The sequence below is a fragment of the Amphiura filiformis genome, chromosome 1, assembly GCF_039555335.1.
Source record: "Amphiura filiformis chromosome 1, Afil_fr2py, whole genome shotgun sequence".
In the NCBI taxonomy this organism is placed as follows: Eukaryota; Metazoa; Echinodermata; class Ophiuroidea; order Amphilepidida; family Amphiuridae; genus Amphiura; species Amphiura filiformis.
Genome location: NC_092628.1, coordinates 86543710 through 86561649, shown reverse-complemented (window position 1 = coordinate 86561649; position 17940 = coordinate 86543710).

Below are 17940 nucleotides of genomic sequence, written 5' to 3'. Positions count from 1 at the left end.
CCTCACGGGGAAGCGGGGAAGGATACCTGAAGCTACCTGCACAGCCTCATCAGACTGTGAGTCGCTACTGGTTTCATCTTCCGACTCCTTTCCCTCGCCTTCAGACTCTGACTCACTCTCTGATGAGGAAGAGATCTGACGACGGGCATCTGAAGGTGGACAAGGAGGTGTCGCCACCGTGTGGCTAGCCAACTGAACACCAGCAGAAGAGGGAGTACTCCGCCAGACCCCGAGATGCTAGCCATAGCACCCGGGATCCATGACGCTCTCGCTGCTGTCGCCCTAGCCATAGCAGCGCGCGGCCTACCCTGAGCTGTATCAGGGTTAGCCACCGCCGCCTAGCCTGGGTAACAGCTGGTGGTACTGCTTGCCCATCGCTAGGCGGCGCTTGCCACGGTGCTAGACCGTGGAAGAAACCACCCTGCGGCGGGTACCACGGGGCATACCCTGTCGGTAGCTGACCCTGAAAGGATCCGCCACCAGGAAACCCCATGGAACGGCAGTACCAGCACCGCCTCCCCCCCCCCTGTTGCCACAGAGACTGTGGCAACCAGGACGAGTACTGCGTTACCTGCGTGGTTGTAGCGTAGGTGCCCGGTAGGGCTCCCGGCTGCGTGCACCACTGTACCCATGCCTCACAGCGTTCCCCGCTAGAGGATCAAGCCGTGTGTATGGGTACCCCGCTATACTGGTTGTCCCTTGGCTAGAAGGAGCTTGCCTAGTATCACGGGTAGCTGAGCGTGTATACCCCCGATCAGTCACCTCGCTACCTGAATAGGCAGTATCAATCAATGGAGCCATGCTCCGCTGAATAGATAGTGATCGATCATAAGAGGGTAATTGACCCATTGACTGTAATGGATCACCCACGCTCTGCTGGCTCTCGAGGACATAAGTGGGTTGTTGATCAGCCAGGCTGTTCAAACTACCTACCCTAACCTCTTGAGCCTCGGCCAAGGTCGCTGTGTGTGGCGGACCACTCACGGCAGCTATGGGCGCGTGCATAGTGGCTACCACTGAAGTCGAGCCGTAGCTCGCCTCGGTAGCTGCCACCGTTTGCACTTGGGTCGCTGTCCCGTGAGAGACTGCGAGCCCTACCCCGGTATAGCCGCTAGCCAGTCCCGGAGGACAGCCGGCAGCCATTCCAAGGCCCAAGGTATCGCTTTCGGCGGTCCCGCCATGGAACGCTGCCGTGTGACAACCCCAGTTGGTTCTGCTAAGACTACACCCAAGCGTTAGCCCCGGTATCGTCTCTGCTAAACCCATGCACGCGTTTTCATTCGACCCTTGCGGGAACGAAGGCGTGCTGCGTGCGTGGATCAACCCAGGCAAGCCCGGGTTCCACTGGCACGCTGCGTGCTACAGACCGGCCGAGGCAAGCCCGGAGGTCCGTTCGCACGCTGTATGCTAGATTCAGCCCAGGCAAGCCGGGTACCCTTGGCATACTGTCCGCCGCCGGCTACTTCGCTGGTGCTAGACCCGCCGTTCGCCAGCAATAGACGGGTGTCCACCTGCAAGAAACTCGCTAGAGATCTCACTGGTAGACTGGTACTCGCCTGTTAGGGCAAGTACCGCCATGCTGCCTGCTACTAGCTTAGACGGTTTGTCAGTGCTTTCGCTGGCTGTTAGGCCTTCGGGCTCGCTAGCAGTCCCGGAGGGTCCGCCTGCTTGCCCGGGACCGGAGCCCCAGAGGTTACCTTAGCGTGGCCCTTGCCGGCTGCGCTAGTACCTACCATATCAACCTTACCTGTAGCCTTCTGTTTCTTGGTCTTCGTTTTCTGTCTGTGTCGAAGACCCAAAGCGAGCGCTTACTTTCTAAATCTTCAAGTGTATGTCCGATAAGCCTATGCAAAAAGAAGCACACTTATTAAATTTAGAGCAATCCCTGTGGGTGTAGCAGAGTGGATGCGGGTCCCACTCTGCCACAAGGGAAGGGCAGGATTGACAAGGCCTGGACATTGTAGTAATCGGGAGCGTATAGCACTACCCCCCGAACACAAGCTCAAGCCCAATAAGCAGACCCAGAGGAGGCTTAAAGGCATTCCTACAATGCACTATGATTGGGAAATTTGATCAATATAACCTAATTTTAAAGGCAAAGTCCCCATTGCCACACACACAAAATGGTAATTTTAAAACTGCAGCCAACGAGCTAATAGTTGAGACTTAGGACTGATATTTGATTTTCTTACAGGAAACATTCATATTGTCCCACTGCATTAATTTTATTCCTAAGTCTCGATGTTATGAATGTTAAATAATAGGATGAAAACGCCAGATATTTGCACACAGTTCCAATGCAAGGCATGATCAACTATACCACATGTGTACAAAAGCCAGACATACAAGGTCAGAAACCCCATTGGGTTGTGGGAATGTCTTTAAACATCCTCTGAAGCAGACCCACACGCACAGTGGCTGTCGCAGATGTAGTGGTATGATATAAAAATATATGTACAAAGGGATGAAAAACTGAAAACCTTTTGCTATAGATTTGTCAGGCTGGTCCTTCGAAACCCACGAACTCTTAGCAGTAACTCGTCATCAGACGCGTACTGAAAGATATAACGATAGAGCACACCATAAACATAGCGATAATCACTCACCATACATGTATACACAGTACTGTACAAACATCTATTGTAACTTACTAGTCTGCTATAGTTGTTTTACGTGAGAACAAAAATAAAATGGCGCCCTAAGGGCGGCCATTTTGAAAACGATGTGTCCCGTGATATCTGAACGGAAACACTCATACAAGCTAAGTTTTTGGATCGTTTTGTCACTTTTCTAGTCGAAAAATGTCGTCAAAACTATCTCCCTAGCGTATTATACTGGTTGGTTTTTACCTCAGGCGTAACAAACAAACTGTATATGACATGGTCTCAGATTTGAAGCAGGTTTCACTGCCAAAGTGTGTAAAAATTCACCCCAGAGTGAAAATAGCTATGTTTAATTTCAAAGGTGTCTTTTCTAGGGTAAAATTGTTTGTAGAACATGATTTTTTTTGTCAAAACGCTGCATCGTACATCGTTTTGCTACAAAATGTTGATTTGTGGCCGATTTTGCCCGAAAAAACGCACTTTTGGGTGACAAAATTTTCACATGCCAACTTTGTATACTCATAGAGTCTACAATATACATAGATATGGCCCTTTAAAATGTGAACATATCAGCTGAGGGTACTATTTGATGGATTCAGGTATTTGTTTTGGGATTGACTTAATCATTTGCGCGCAGAATCATTCAAATATGACATGCCTCGTGACAATTGACATGCCAAAATAAGCCGTTTTCGGCAAAAACATTTATTTGAAAAATCATAACTCTTGATAGGAAGGTGCTACAGTGATGGTTGACCTACCAGTCTATGCAGTATTGAATGGGCTTTCATTTGATACCTAACTTAGTTCATTTTAACTAAGGGAAAGACTTGCAAAATGTAAAAATGTTTCCCCTACCCCTTAAAATTTTGATTTGTGTAAAAATTCCTGCCATTTATAAAAATCGGGATTACAAGAAAACTACAAGAGCTATAGGCTTGAAAAACTAATCAGTTATGCACAGTATAAGTTCCTACTTGGGTATAACATTAATATCTTTCCATTCCTTCTCAATTTTCTTTTCTAATTTTTTTATCAATTTGTGACATCTGTAAATTACGTAAAATTTGGCATTTCGAAAAATCACACAAAAAAAAATATGAGGGCGACATGTTTAAAAAACTAATCAGTTATTCCCATGATACAGTACTACAGGGATATAGTACCAAACTTGTGCTAAAATGCATATTTTTTGAGTTCTAATTTTTTTATCAAATTGACTCGCCACCCCATTTTTGAGCAAAATCGGGAACAATTAGTACCTGTAATATTGCGCAATCATGTGACCTATATTCAATGTGTGTGCACCAATCAGATGTCAGACTTGCACTACAACATGATGTGAGCCTTGCAGAGCCATTATAAGTGTGCCAATAGAGTTCAAATATGTTGTGATGATGTTGTCACTTATGGATCTCATATTTTTATTTCAGTCAAAAGCATATGCCTCTACTGTAATGCTCATATCAGGAAAACAATGACAGATTTTGCATTTCTGACTTCAGACAAACTAATCAGTTATTCCCATGATACAGTACTACAGGGATATAGTATCAAACTTGTGCTAAAATGCATATTTTTTGAGTTCTAATTTTTTTATCAAATTGATTTCGCCACCCCATTTTTGAGCAAAATCGAACAATTAGTACCTGTAATATTGCGCAATCATGTGACCTATATTCAATGTGTGTGCACCAATCAGATGTCAGACTTGCACTACAACATGATGTGAGCCTTGCAGAGCCTTTATAAGTGTGCCAATAGAGTTCAAATATGTTGTGATGATGTTGTCACTTATGGATCTCATATTTTTATTTCCGTCAAAAGCATATGCCTCTACTGTAATGCTCATATCAGGAAAACAATGACAGATTGTGCATTTCTGACTTCAGAAATGAATTCTGCACAAAATTTCAGTCTAGAAAACATATTTAAAACAATATTTTTTGAAACTTTATATTTTGCCATTTTTGGCAGTCAAACCTGCTTCAAATCTGAAACCGTGTCATATCTCGTCCTTTGGTTCGTAATGATACTTAGCGTTGGCAAAGAAAAATCCACACGTCTATCTCATCTAGAAACCAAGGAGGATAAGGATGATTATCGTGTGTGACGTCACCGGATGGGTGAGTCCACTCGGGATCGGGGTTTTGTTATTTATTCATTTATGTGGGACAAAATGACTATTGGTTTTTCCGCATCTCGGGATCGATGCAAGAAGTATCTTAATCAACATCGGAAGCGGTAAGATCGACCGGTGTACTGAGTCTCCCAATTTTTCCTAAATTGGGAAGTTTTTATCCCCAAAGTAAACCTTTTCCATACTTGTTTCTGACTGGGGGAGGGGGAGAGATGGGGAAGAGGACAAAGCTCATGACTAGGGGTCTGAATTTCCAAAATATACCCTCCCACCACCACTACAGTCACTGAGGAAAGATATGTTATGTTTCTTGCCCGGGTTTCTTGTACTGTTTGTGTTCAAATAAATTTACTCAAGCAGTACTAGTACCTGATATGCTAGCTGAGTGTCAAACCATAGACAGTAGAGAGAACTAGTTAGCAGTACCTGGCATATATTCCCAGCACATAGCTTTCAGCTTCGGGTTAGGTTTCTACCTTCTTGCAAAAAAATGCCAAAAGCCAAATAACACACTTCTTTTTCATACATACACCCAACAGCCCAACATTGAAGCTCTATTGGTTTCTTGAACACAATACTTTTTTCAACTGCTCGTTTTTGTTTGTTTGTTTGTCTGTTATTGGGCACATCAATAGTACCAAGTTATGCTCAAACATGATTTCACACCACCAGCGTACGTCAGTCGCATAATATGTCAGGCAGGTGTACAATGCATGTTATACACCAAATTCAATTTCATATCAATGAGTTAGGAGTCTCCCTTTGATAATTAAAAGTTTTTACCAGTAGGCCAAGCCTATAGTACAGTAGTGCAGACTTGACTAAATAACACTCTTTGGTATATTGAAGTCTAGACCTATACATACTCGCTGTTACACAAAAGAAGCCCTTCACCATGGGGAAAATGTTTTTATTTTCCCTTTTTTAAAGAAACTTAAACAGTGATTTCAGTTATTATTCCTGAGGTATTATTATGCTAAACTGAAATCAGAGTAAACATTGTCTTTCCATTAAATGTGACCATTGTGTATATTGTCTCTTTACATCATGATATAGATCAAATTGATTTTTAACATGGTGTGTGGCATAGGACTAACATTGCAGGGCATTTTCAGTGGAATATTATAGGAAGGTCTTATCTTCAATAGCTACAATTGTGGATATTTGACAATTTCTGCATTCTATATTGCACACATTTAACACCTGGCATCTATTGCATATAATGGCCAGCGGTTCTCAAACTTTTTTTACAAGAGACCCAATTTTTGCCGGACTTACTTGTTGCGAACCACAAACTATTAAAAGTGGCATATATCCAGGGGTGGAGGACGGGTGGGACCAAAGTTTGAATAGTCCAGTTTACTTTTTGACCTGACGAAAATTGTTTGGATTTTGCCCTTCCATCTTTGGCTTGCCAAAAAAAATTCTTGTCCCTCCCCCCAATTTTACCCTACCTCAGGCCACATAACTGATTGCACAGCCCCTCAGATTATCTCAGTCAACAATTTCAGCGATATTTTACAAAATGACCTTTCAAAACTTGCACACCCTAGCTATCACACCTTAATATGACACTGTGCAGGGCATATCCATGGAGACAAATTGATCAAATTTCACCTCATCTACATCAGTGACAAAAAGGCTTGATTAAAATACATGTTTACATGCTTTAAAATGCACCTGCCAAACATTTCTAACATAAAAATATCAACATTTCAGTTACATGCAGTTCACCTGCAGCGCCACAATCTTAACATTTTCTCAAAATGATGAACAAGAACTGTCTTGAAAAAGATGTTCACAACCATATCAAGAGTGTACTGATTTTCATAACTTCTGTCCAGATATATCTAGGCAATCAAAACACACACACGTAGGCATATTCGATAAATTTATAATTGAAGTCCGTGGGACTAGATGCATTTGGACAGTACACACATGATTCGCAATGTGTCAAAAGCTCGTTAAATAAAAAATTTCTTTTTAAAAATTAATCAATTATTCATGAGTGCAATACTAGAACAGCTGAGGTTCACAATTCTGTATGTACAATGTAGCACAGATAATAAAGAGTTCATTTGGCTGGTGCTCTGCTTTATTAAGGGATTTCAATATAACCAAACTTCAATAAGTACGTGCTGTACTTGGTAAATTGGTAAATCCAGGAAAGTTTAATCCATACATCTACATACGCCCAACTCTGACTTCAAATAAATTTGTATTTAAGCCTACCAGATATAATTTGATTTCACATCCCTATTTTTCACTTAAAAGGTTATTTCATTCTAGCATCCTCTTTAATGGCATGGTGCAATAGATATTGATGTATTTCCAAAATTTCAGTTGATTTGAACATTGAATTTATAAACTGTTATGTATAATTGCATACATCATGTATTATGGTCGGTGTCTCACATACAATCTAGGCCACTGTGTTGTTAATATTTCAGGCTGTCTACCATATGAAGTAGGTTACAGTTCGCATGGGCTTATCTCTCAGAATAAAGTATATAAAAACAATCAAAATTATAAGTGTGATTACAACATATTGTTAAAACATATTTTGCCCATGTCAAGTCCCTAGTATACTGCTTGTGTATTTTTCTTCGTTAAATTCATGTTGTCTGCATTTCATACAACACAATTCATTATCTTTCAGTACATATTTTAGTACACTCTACAAATAGCTCTGTATCTGATAAAATCAACATTCCTTTAGAGTGCAGTCATACAAGGTAGAATTACTTGACACCTAAATGTTAGTTAGTCGCTAAATAACACAGCAAAATCAGGGCTGCAATGGACAAACACTCAATTACAAGCAAACTTTATCTTACTTCATACAGTCCATCTTACAAAATATCAATATTCCTGAATTTTCAATAAGAAGAAGTAAAGGACACATGTCATGCTAAATTTTGCTTGTTTATATGGGCAATTCCACGGTAACTCGTGCTACACTTTATGGCGTCCTTTTACATACTTTGTGCTCCAGCTTTTAAATTGATTTGATTGGAATCTGTATTTTTTGTATTTTAATAACCAACATTCAAGGCTAGATCCTCATAGTATTGCTAATTCAGGATATCAACTTTTGTATGTATGGGACAGCTGTAAAATCGGTAACTCGTACTACGAGCAGAGGACATGCTTAAAAATCACTCATTTTTATTTTGATGGTGTGCTAAAACAAAAAACACTAAAGCCTTATTGATTATATGATAAGTAATTGCTATAATAAGGTTTGTTTTGGTATACATTAAAAATTTGTGCCCCTCATAGTTTTACATTGACTGGCAAAAAACATGGTAACTCGTACTACGGTAACTCGTGCTACAGTTTGTCCGCCATATATAAAATGGTATTGTTCATCTAAATGTCAATTTTTTTTGATAACAATTCCTCAACAACTGGTGTAATGATCAAATAACTCAATCTATGTACAAATAACCCCCAAATAACCCATCTATGTACAAATAACACTATTCAGTGTATGTACCAGCATACAATGTACCACACACATTACATACAAACATCCCAGCCTTACATACGCCTTGCTTGATCCTGTTTGGATATTTTATTCTAGGGCTTAAATTTAAACAGTTAAATTGAACAGTCAACAATTGATAAAACTTTTACTTCCATGTTATTTGACTCTAAATTCCCTCACAAAACTTGTAATGTTCATGGTTATTTGCTCTGTAAGTTTTTAAAAAATTGCTTTCTGAGTATAGAATGTTTGGTCATCTTTTGGTTGAGACCATTTCCTGCTTGGTGCAAATACTCTAGTTTGCCCGATTTCAATCACTTCACTAAGCTGGAAAATGAGCCTCATTACACTCAACAACAAACCAATTTCCAATACAAATCTCAGAACCACACACATCTCAGTATCACCAATGTCACTGTGGCTGTTAATCTCAGGATTTCCAGTATCTATTTTGTTTGTTTGTTTTATTTCTTCTTTTGCCTTGGTTACTCATTCAGTGGATGTTTTAAGGTACATAGTGTATCCTCTGTTCTTCCATGAGGCCCATATTAATTGATTGGTTCTTAGGCTAGATCCTAGGGGAAAAAAAAAAAAAAATTTTGGTTGCATCATTTTGACCAGGTATTGATAGTGGGATATATGCTAAATAGCATGTTTTTTTAGAGAGACTGTACAATGTTAAGTCTTTGAGAAAAAAAAAGGACTTTATTGGTGTGTGCAAAAATTTGGTATAAATAAATTTACACTATTTTGGCACATGATCGGGTGGAAACTGGCTCCTTGAATCTTATCTCTATCTTTGCCTTCCATATTTTTACTTTAATTTTCCCTGCGACAGGAGGTCACTTTTCTCTTTAATTTTGGCCCCCACACATGTGTGGTTGCCTGGTTGTTTGTTTCTTTCTTTCTTTGTTTGGCTGTCAGGGCGGAAGCAAATTCATTAATCCACTGTACAGCTCCAACACAACAACTACAAACTTGGTACCGGTATGGTGATAGAATAATGGTGGCTTGATGTGCTGTGTAGTTTTGTGTTATGTTATTTGCATATTTATGAATATTAATGAGCTTATTTACAAATTTTGCCTACATTTTCATTAATCCACTTTGCAGCATTATAAACACAATAACCAATCAAACTTGGTTTGGTTGGATATGGTGGCCTGATGTGCTGTATAATTTTGTGTCATGTTATTTGCATATTTATGAATATTAATGAGCTTATTTGCATAGTGCATATTATTTTTTATTTACAAACCTTTGTTATTTACACACTTTTGTGTGTGTGTGTATGGGCACCTTAATTAAGAACTGCATAATTCTAGTTTGTCATGGGGCAGGCTGCCCCCCCCCCCCACACTGGCTACACTGCTGCTAGAAAGCTGTTACCAATATCATGGTCATATTTATGCATATTCATGTAGTTGGGAGATCCTCTATTGCTGCCAAGTGGTAGATTTTGCATTACCTTTGCTGGTACAGGGGGGAGTCGGCTATGGTAACTCGTGATACATCGGTAACTCGTGCTACTGGTAACTCGTGCTACAGTTTTAAATGGGTCATTATTATGTGATGGATAGTGTTTTGTATATTAATTTCTTATTTTTACTCAAGGCACTACTAGTAGAAGGAAAATAATAAGTGGCATCAATTGAATTGCCAACATTTTGAAAATATATAAAAAAATGCATCTTTCGGTAACTCGTGCTACGCCATATTTAGTGCTATGAAAACATAATGAAAGAAAAAAATAGTTACCAATACCATGGTCACATATAAATGCATATTCATGTAGTTGGGAGATCCTCTATTGCTGCCAAGTGGTAGATTTTGCATTACCTTTGCTGGTACAGGGGGAAGTGGGCTATGGTAACTCGTGCTACATCAGTAACTCGTGCTACTGGTAACTCGTGCTACAGTTTTTAATGGGTCATTATTATGTGATGGATAGTGTTTTGTATATTAATTTCTTATTTTTACTCAAGGCACTACTAGTAGAAGGAAAATAATAAGTGGCATCAATTACATTGCCAACATTTTGAAAATACAAAAAAAAATGCATCTTTCGGTAACTCGTGCTACGCCATATTTAGTGCTATGAAAAGCATAATGAAAGAAAAAAAAATTAGTGGGGATTATTTAAAATGTGTTGGATGTTTCTTGAAGACCATATTTCAGAGATATAAAATGTATCAAATTTAAAAGAAAAGTGCCCATGTTTAATAAAATAGGCCCACTTGGAAAATATCTAAGTTGAACAGGAGTTTTTCACTTAAAATACACTCTCCAAAGAAACTTTAAAAAAAACCCAAAATGTTAGAAAAATGCCGAAAAAAGTTTATAACTTGAACCTTACATCTGTTTGGAATAATATAAAAGTTAAAAGAAATATATATTGGCAATTTCATTTTTTTGAGTCATGTCCACTTTTGCTTGGAATTGCCCATATAAAGAATACATTTGATATGTGGAAGACCAAATGTTATCAAAGACAATCATGTCATTTCGTATAAGAAATGTTTTAACACTTTTTTAAACAAATTTTTGTTAAATTAAATAAATAATAAAACAAGTAAAAGCATGTTTGGGAATACATTTTAAATTACAAATTATTAATGCAAAATGTTAAGTACTGATTCTTGTGTTGAGAAACACAAAGATGTGCTTTTAAATAAATGATACAAGGTGAAAATACAGCAGAAAACAAAATTACTATTTTTTTGAAACAAAAAAACCCGCACATTAATTCATGTTAACTTTTTATGAAAATAACATGTGCAGAAGAAAACATTACCTGCATTATTGAGTTAAAAACACTAAACAGCTTACTATAAAATAGATTATGAATATTGCTAAATTGGTGGGAGAAAATGCCTGCCACACTCCGGAATACTGCTGAAACAACAGTAGATTGTCACTGTTCTCACAAACCAGATTTAAAATGATCCTCTTCAATTTAAGAGCCAGCATTTGAGTTGACATGGTAAGGGTATTTCTGCTGCATAAGGCAATGAGAAAAACAGACTGTACTAGCAATGGGTGAAATGAGCAACCTCATGTAAACATGTGGAATGTCTTATCATCCATGCTTTGCTTCACAGTGTTATGAATTTCTCTATGTTGTAAGGTTTGGAACTTAACATCCAATATAATTTTATGCATTTATTTTTCATTTTTCCCATGTCGAAACAGACAAGACTGCAAGGATGACTTATTAAATCTCGGACCCTAAGGCTAGGTTTCTGCAATTATGTCAATATAGCCTAGCTATTCTTGTCTTAATCTTATATCAATCATGAAGAAAGATTTAACAAAATGACCCGTAAAACAAAAGCTCAAAACAGCTCTTAAAAGCACATCTAAGTCCCGTACCTAGAAGTATATGATAGTAATGAACATACATTAACTTGATACAATGGGTTGGGGGTTTCAATTGGATTTCAATGGAACAATCATACATTTTTGCATCTAGACTGCGAGTCAGTGAGTGCTCACTTGTTTTCTGTGAGTGCTCCCTACACATAGCAGTTCCTTTCCACTGTTCATTATCAGTACTTTCTTTCAAAGCAACTTCAGCAAAGTGCTTTGGCATGCATGAGATGCCTGGATCATCAGGAGCTAAAATGAGCTCCTGGTACCAAAGATGGCTCCTGGTCCTACAGTTTGCAGTGCCAAATATTGGACACACCAAGAACCAAAACTGGGCAACCATGGGGTAAAGAGAGCCTGGGTGCCTGCTTAATACCTACAGAAATTATTTTCAGTGATACCTTCTTGATGGTAAATTAACTATGAAATCATTCCAAACACAGATAGAAATCCATTGTATTTTAAAACAAATCAAAATAAGCATCCACTTACCGATTACAATACTTTTGTTATTTGCGCACAAAAAATAATAAAATTTGATATATTGAATTCATTTCTCTATTTGACTGGTGCTGGTGACAAAATGTAATGCTTTTCATTTTCCCTTATAACTTATTATCACATACTTTCTTTTTAAATATGCCCTTGACAATGCACACATGGCAAAGTGCATTTTAAATGCAATTTTGTAAAAACAACCATAATCTAAATCTGCAAAGTGTTCCTATAGTGTGCCACTAAAGAACCATTGATGATATTATTTTAGCTGCTCTTTCATGGACTTTTTCATCAGTAAAGTAGAAACTGCATATCAATGACTTGCCTCCATTGTCAATATCACATACAAAACCATTTACTACCCATTTAACATTTTGAAAGCACTTAATTCCAGAGTGATTTACCATAAATGTTCTTGTGTTGTGTTGCATAATTTGCTCTGTGTAAAACTGCAGCCTACATGTATGTAGCCATGTTTGATAGCAGAGCCAAAATAAATTAATTTCCTAAATCTCTTGCTGAAAATAAATTATATTTGTACAGTGTATAGCATTGTATCAATGTTGACTTGATGCTCCCTCTCTAACACTGAGCTTTACCAATGTTAAAAGTGCCCTATTTCGCTGCCACTTGCATTTTCCACTATCAGTTCCAGGGAATTCTGAGGGGGCAGGGGAACTGAATACGTACACAAAACACATGCTTTACACAGCAGATTTCGTGCAGCTATAGTATAATTGTTGCGTAACAGCAGTAACGCTGAAATACATGTTACGGAGTAGGTAAGAGAAGCACATCATCAGACCCAGTAAACAGCACAATTGGATAGCGTTGCTTGTACACAATAACGGTAACTAACGGCACAATGTATAGTTCTGTGATACGCTTATGTATATGGTACATGACAAGGGCCAAATTCTCAGAAGTACACACTTAAATGTGGATTAGTGTCCATACACCCCCAATACAGCCACCCCACACACAAAAAACACAAGTACTACATGTACTACACTATGATTTCATTGATTTTCCTCAATATTACCGATACCTAGAGGGGTTTCCCCTCCAATCTCCAAAATCTAAATTTGACTGCCAAATTGGAATTTAAATTTCAGTGAAGTAAATTGACTATGGAAAAAAGTTCTGTTAAATCTGTCCATTGCTATTGCTTTTGACTGGAGCACATGTGACTGCATCAACAAATCTAACCGATTTACAATGAGTTATTATTGTTCCTAATCAATAGCTTTGGAGACAATTTAGCTCAATTACATCAAGTGCAGGTGTGTTCGGCTTATGTGAAGAAGAATTAAGGAAAGCCAATTCAGCAGAGCCCCAAATGCCTGCCGGATCAACATTCTCTTTTAAAATGGATGATCTTGACAAGAAAAGAAGACAAGTACAACATATGCAAAACAACTTAATGTCATCTCATCAGTGTAGTATTGCTTGTTAATGTTGTAGATGGGGAAACATGAAAGCATAAGCCCTCAGACGATTCCTAATTCTGATAGTCTTGCCTGCCCTGTGTAAATTTCCTGCACTGGATGGATGGATACAAGGTATAATGTTAGAAATTATGCAAGGAAACGAATAGAAGCAGTCAGCTAAGATTGCGATTGAATTTCCACCCCCTGGCGTGACATTTGCCATCTCTTTATCTTGGTTTCAAGTCATCTCGAGTAGACTTGTCTGATCGCCAGATTTTGTATTTTGATAAAAAGTGCAAACTTCTATATCAGACTCTAGAGCTAAGCTAATTGCTGTCAAGCACCCGGTTGTTTTTCATTTAGACCTACAGATATGGGACATGCAAGCGAAACGGCAGTAGGGAGTTCGTGAGTCATCCAAATGGGCCTCTAAGGAAGACCCGGTATCAATGTCACAAAATAGATAAAAGTACTATCAAATGGATATAATACATGCCTAGGTGATATAATTCATCCAGTGTATGTGCGGAGTTTAGCCAGATAGTATTTCAATTTATCTTTGGAAAGTGCAGTGATGAGAGCTTATGATGCTGTTGGAAATTGAGAAAAGGTTTCAGTTAGTCTGCATCAATCATGATGCAGGTTTTTAATATAATTAATTCCCTCATCAAGTTGCTGAGGCTTTTGATGAGAATATGTATAGAAATAGAAGAAGTGATTTTCTTCTTGAAATCCATCTTGGTATTTGCTGAGAGTCTGACAATTGTGCTTGGCACATTAATTTCCCCCAATATCAAATCAGCCAATCGTGACTCATATAACTTGCATAATACGTCTCATGGGCACATGAAGACTTCATCTGGTTGAGAATTTTTTCAGACTTTGTCATTGTTTTTGCATACACAAAATCTATAAGGGAGGACTTGAGCTCCCCTCATCCAGAGTTAGGACCTTATAGAATATTTTGTTAGGACCAGTTTTATCGCTTATTTGTCCTCTGTTTCCCTATGTCCTCTCAACCTCCTGCATGGCACTTAATACAAAATGTACATGTAGTTACACCATACTGAGGTACCGTACAAACATTAATTCCTCCTTTCTAGTTATACAAAGGAAAAACTGAAACAATTTCAAAGCCACATTGTGGAACTGTATAGTTTCCATCTTTTGCATCTAGTACATTTGCAAGCACACCATGTGCTAGAATAAAAGCAAACCCCATTTCTAATAAAAATTTCATCGTCAATGCTTTATTGCATTCCATTTTGATGACATTGCTACAGGCCATGTTGACAAATGTCACCTACACATTTCAAAATCGCTGCCAGTGAACGTTTCAAAGATGAAGTCTTTGTATCATTCTTCTTTATTTTGGTGTGTGCTCAAGTTTATATAAAATGTGTGACAAGTTTGTTAAACCTCTCTGTTGAGTACTATTTTCCTGCATGTGAATCATTCTTAAACTTAAAGCCAAAGGTTTCAGCAAGTTATTTACATGGTATTAATCAATTTACACAAAATCAAAATCTCATATTATAAGTAACAGCATAAAATCCATAATACATATCATATGAAGCACTTCATTTGAAGAGCAGCACCAAAGAATTTAAAGTATAGTGGTTCACTTATACTACAGCTTAGACAGGTCTTCAGACATTTCCAAACCCCAGATTTTGTAGGGTCCATATCTGTATGCATACATGCAAAAATTATTTAGCTATCAGCTGAAGACAGTAAACCCCACTTGAGCCTACAATGTACTGATATATCATGAATACACATGCTCCCATTATGCATTTATATAGCCAACTGTAAAAAGCAAATACAAACCATGACCTTAGCATTTCAACACATATGAAAGCTAGTGCTCATGTCATTGAACTTAAATCAACACACAACACTGAATAGATATTCAATTCAATGACAATATTGGTACAATAATGGCTAGATTTTCAAGCTATTTGGACGTACCCTTGGTCATTGATTCACCCACATTATCTTTTATGGGGATGGCCTTTAAAATGTGAAACAATACTGGCCCAATGATGACAATGAAAAAGATGGGCTTAGTACATATTTTTGGGTTCATTTGTACATTTTTGTGTCTTGTATTTCATGTTTTTGCTTGTCATTGAGAAACTTTTAGGAGCATTTAAAAAAAATACCATATTGTCTGTAATAAACGCCCCGGGCGTTGCATTTTTACAAAAGGGGGGAGGGTTATTGAAGGTGAATTGTCAGTGATAAAAACTTAAAATCGGGTTAAATTTTCCGATGGTGCTCCTGTAGAAAGGAGGGATTTACATGGGGACGCCCATGAAAATGTCATTTTCGTGGTAAATACATCAAAATTACACTCGTAAGTGCATCATCAAGCAAGAATCTGGTAATATTCTATCATAATTAGGCAATGGAATGGATGGAAGTGTGAGTCATAATAGGTTTTTTCCATGCAATTTAGCGATTGTCACTGACAAGATTGACATGACTGATGCAAGTTTTAGGCTTACTCTCACACGATATAGCATGGAAATGTTTCCATTTTGTCAATTTTTCAGAGGGCGGGCGTTTATTAGAGGGGAGCGTTTATTACAGACAATACGGTATTGCAAATTATCTACAGTATGTAGGCCTACATGTAATAAGTTGTATCAAGTGAAGACTTCATTGTGTAAGGGGCTAGCAACTCTGTTGCATGCACTGAATTAAATAGTGAGGTTTAATATAAATTTCTAATTATAAAGATGCGTACATTTTACACCATTACGGCCAGTATCTGTTTTGAGAGCCTGCAAACTTGCAAAACATAATTTGCAATTCGTATTTTCAAAAATGCTCATAAAATATTTTGACACAAAATCTCTCACTGTATATAATTTGTAAATATCTACATTCAACTTGAATGTTTATGAAATGAATGTGGCAGGTTGGTGTTCAAAGGCACATTAGATTAGAAGTCAGTGACACAGCACATACTCAAGCATAATTGATTGGTGCAATACACAATAATTCATTTCTGAATCCTTTCCAATCATCTTATGTCAGTATCAAGTTACAGTGGGAAAAATTATGTGGTAATATATTTAGTTATTTCATCCTACGGAGAAAAACAATAATATGGTTGTCCTCAATCAAGCTTTTCTTTAGGTAGTGTGGCAATAAATGCCCAAATTGAAAAAGAGATAAAAAAGAAAAACATAACAACAAATTTCTCAAAAGGTGGGGCGGCCATGGCATCCCCGGCCACCCTGCTTGCTACTAAGGCTGGCATTTTCGGTCGGGTAAACGGGTACCCGCCGAGATTACATTACCGGTAGGAAATACCTCCCGGTACCGAAATTTTTTTAAATTTTTTTTTTTTTTTAAAGTTTTTTATTTTTTTAGGTTTTGTAGTGTCCTGGACCAGACCTAAATGCTAGGATCATTCATGGTTGACCTAAAAAAAAAAAAAAAAAAAAAAATTCAAGATATTTTGTTATTTTTTAATATGAAAATTGATAATTTGTATTCATGTCATAGTCTATTAATGATTTCAAAATGCATTCAAATTCAATACATTTTGAAATCATTAATAGACTATGACATGAATACAAATTATCAATTTTCATATAAAAAATAACAAAATATCTTGAAATTTTTTTTTTTTTTTTTTTTTTTTTTAGGTCAACCATGAATGATCCTGGCATTTAGGTCTAGGTCCAGAGCCACTACAAAACCGAAAAATAAAAAAAAAAAAAAAAAAAAATTTTTTTTTTTTTTTTTTTTTTTTTTTGCAATTTCGGGTACCCGGTTACCCGCCCGAAAAATTGCGGCGGGTACCCGGGTACAAAATTACCCGAAAATGCCAGGCCTACTTGCTACGGCCCTGCTTTTATTTTATTTATATGTAACTCCCAATCCTTGGGTACAGTATGAATACATCTTGGGTTGATTTTAACAAATTATCTACTGTAGACTTAAAAATGGGTGAAAATCAACTTATCCAGTTTTAAGAGAACATTTGCAAGAATATTACTGCAGCAATTCCACCCTACTCAACTGGTCTTATTCAAAATTGTAAAAAATTATATGATTAAGTGTATAGTACTTATACTATTATCTTCGATACACTGTATTTTAGCTGATTTTACCTTGACATTTCAATGGAAAGGAAGCTTCTTTTGCAATGCCAATATCACTCATAGGATTTACATGTTGTAAGATATATAACAATACATGGTAGCAGGTTTGGTTCAGTATCACATGTATATATTTTTAAAGCATGCAGTCAATCATACACTTTGCTCTGTCTAAGGATGAATTTACTCTACTCTATTAACACTAATGCCCTAACATGTTTTTTTTTTTGGTAATGGAAAGGAGAGAAGGAAGGAATAAAAAGACAAGATGAACAAATAAGTTGTTTGTTTT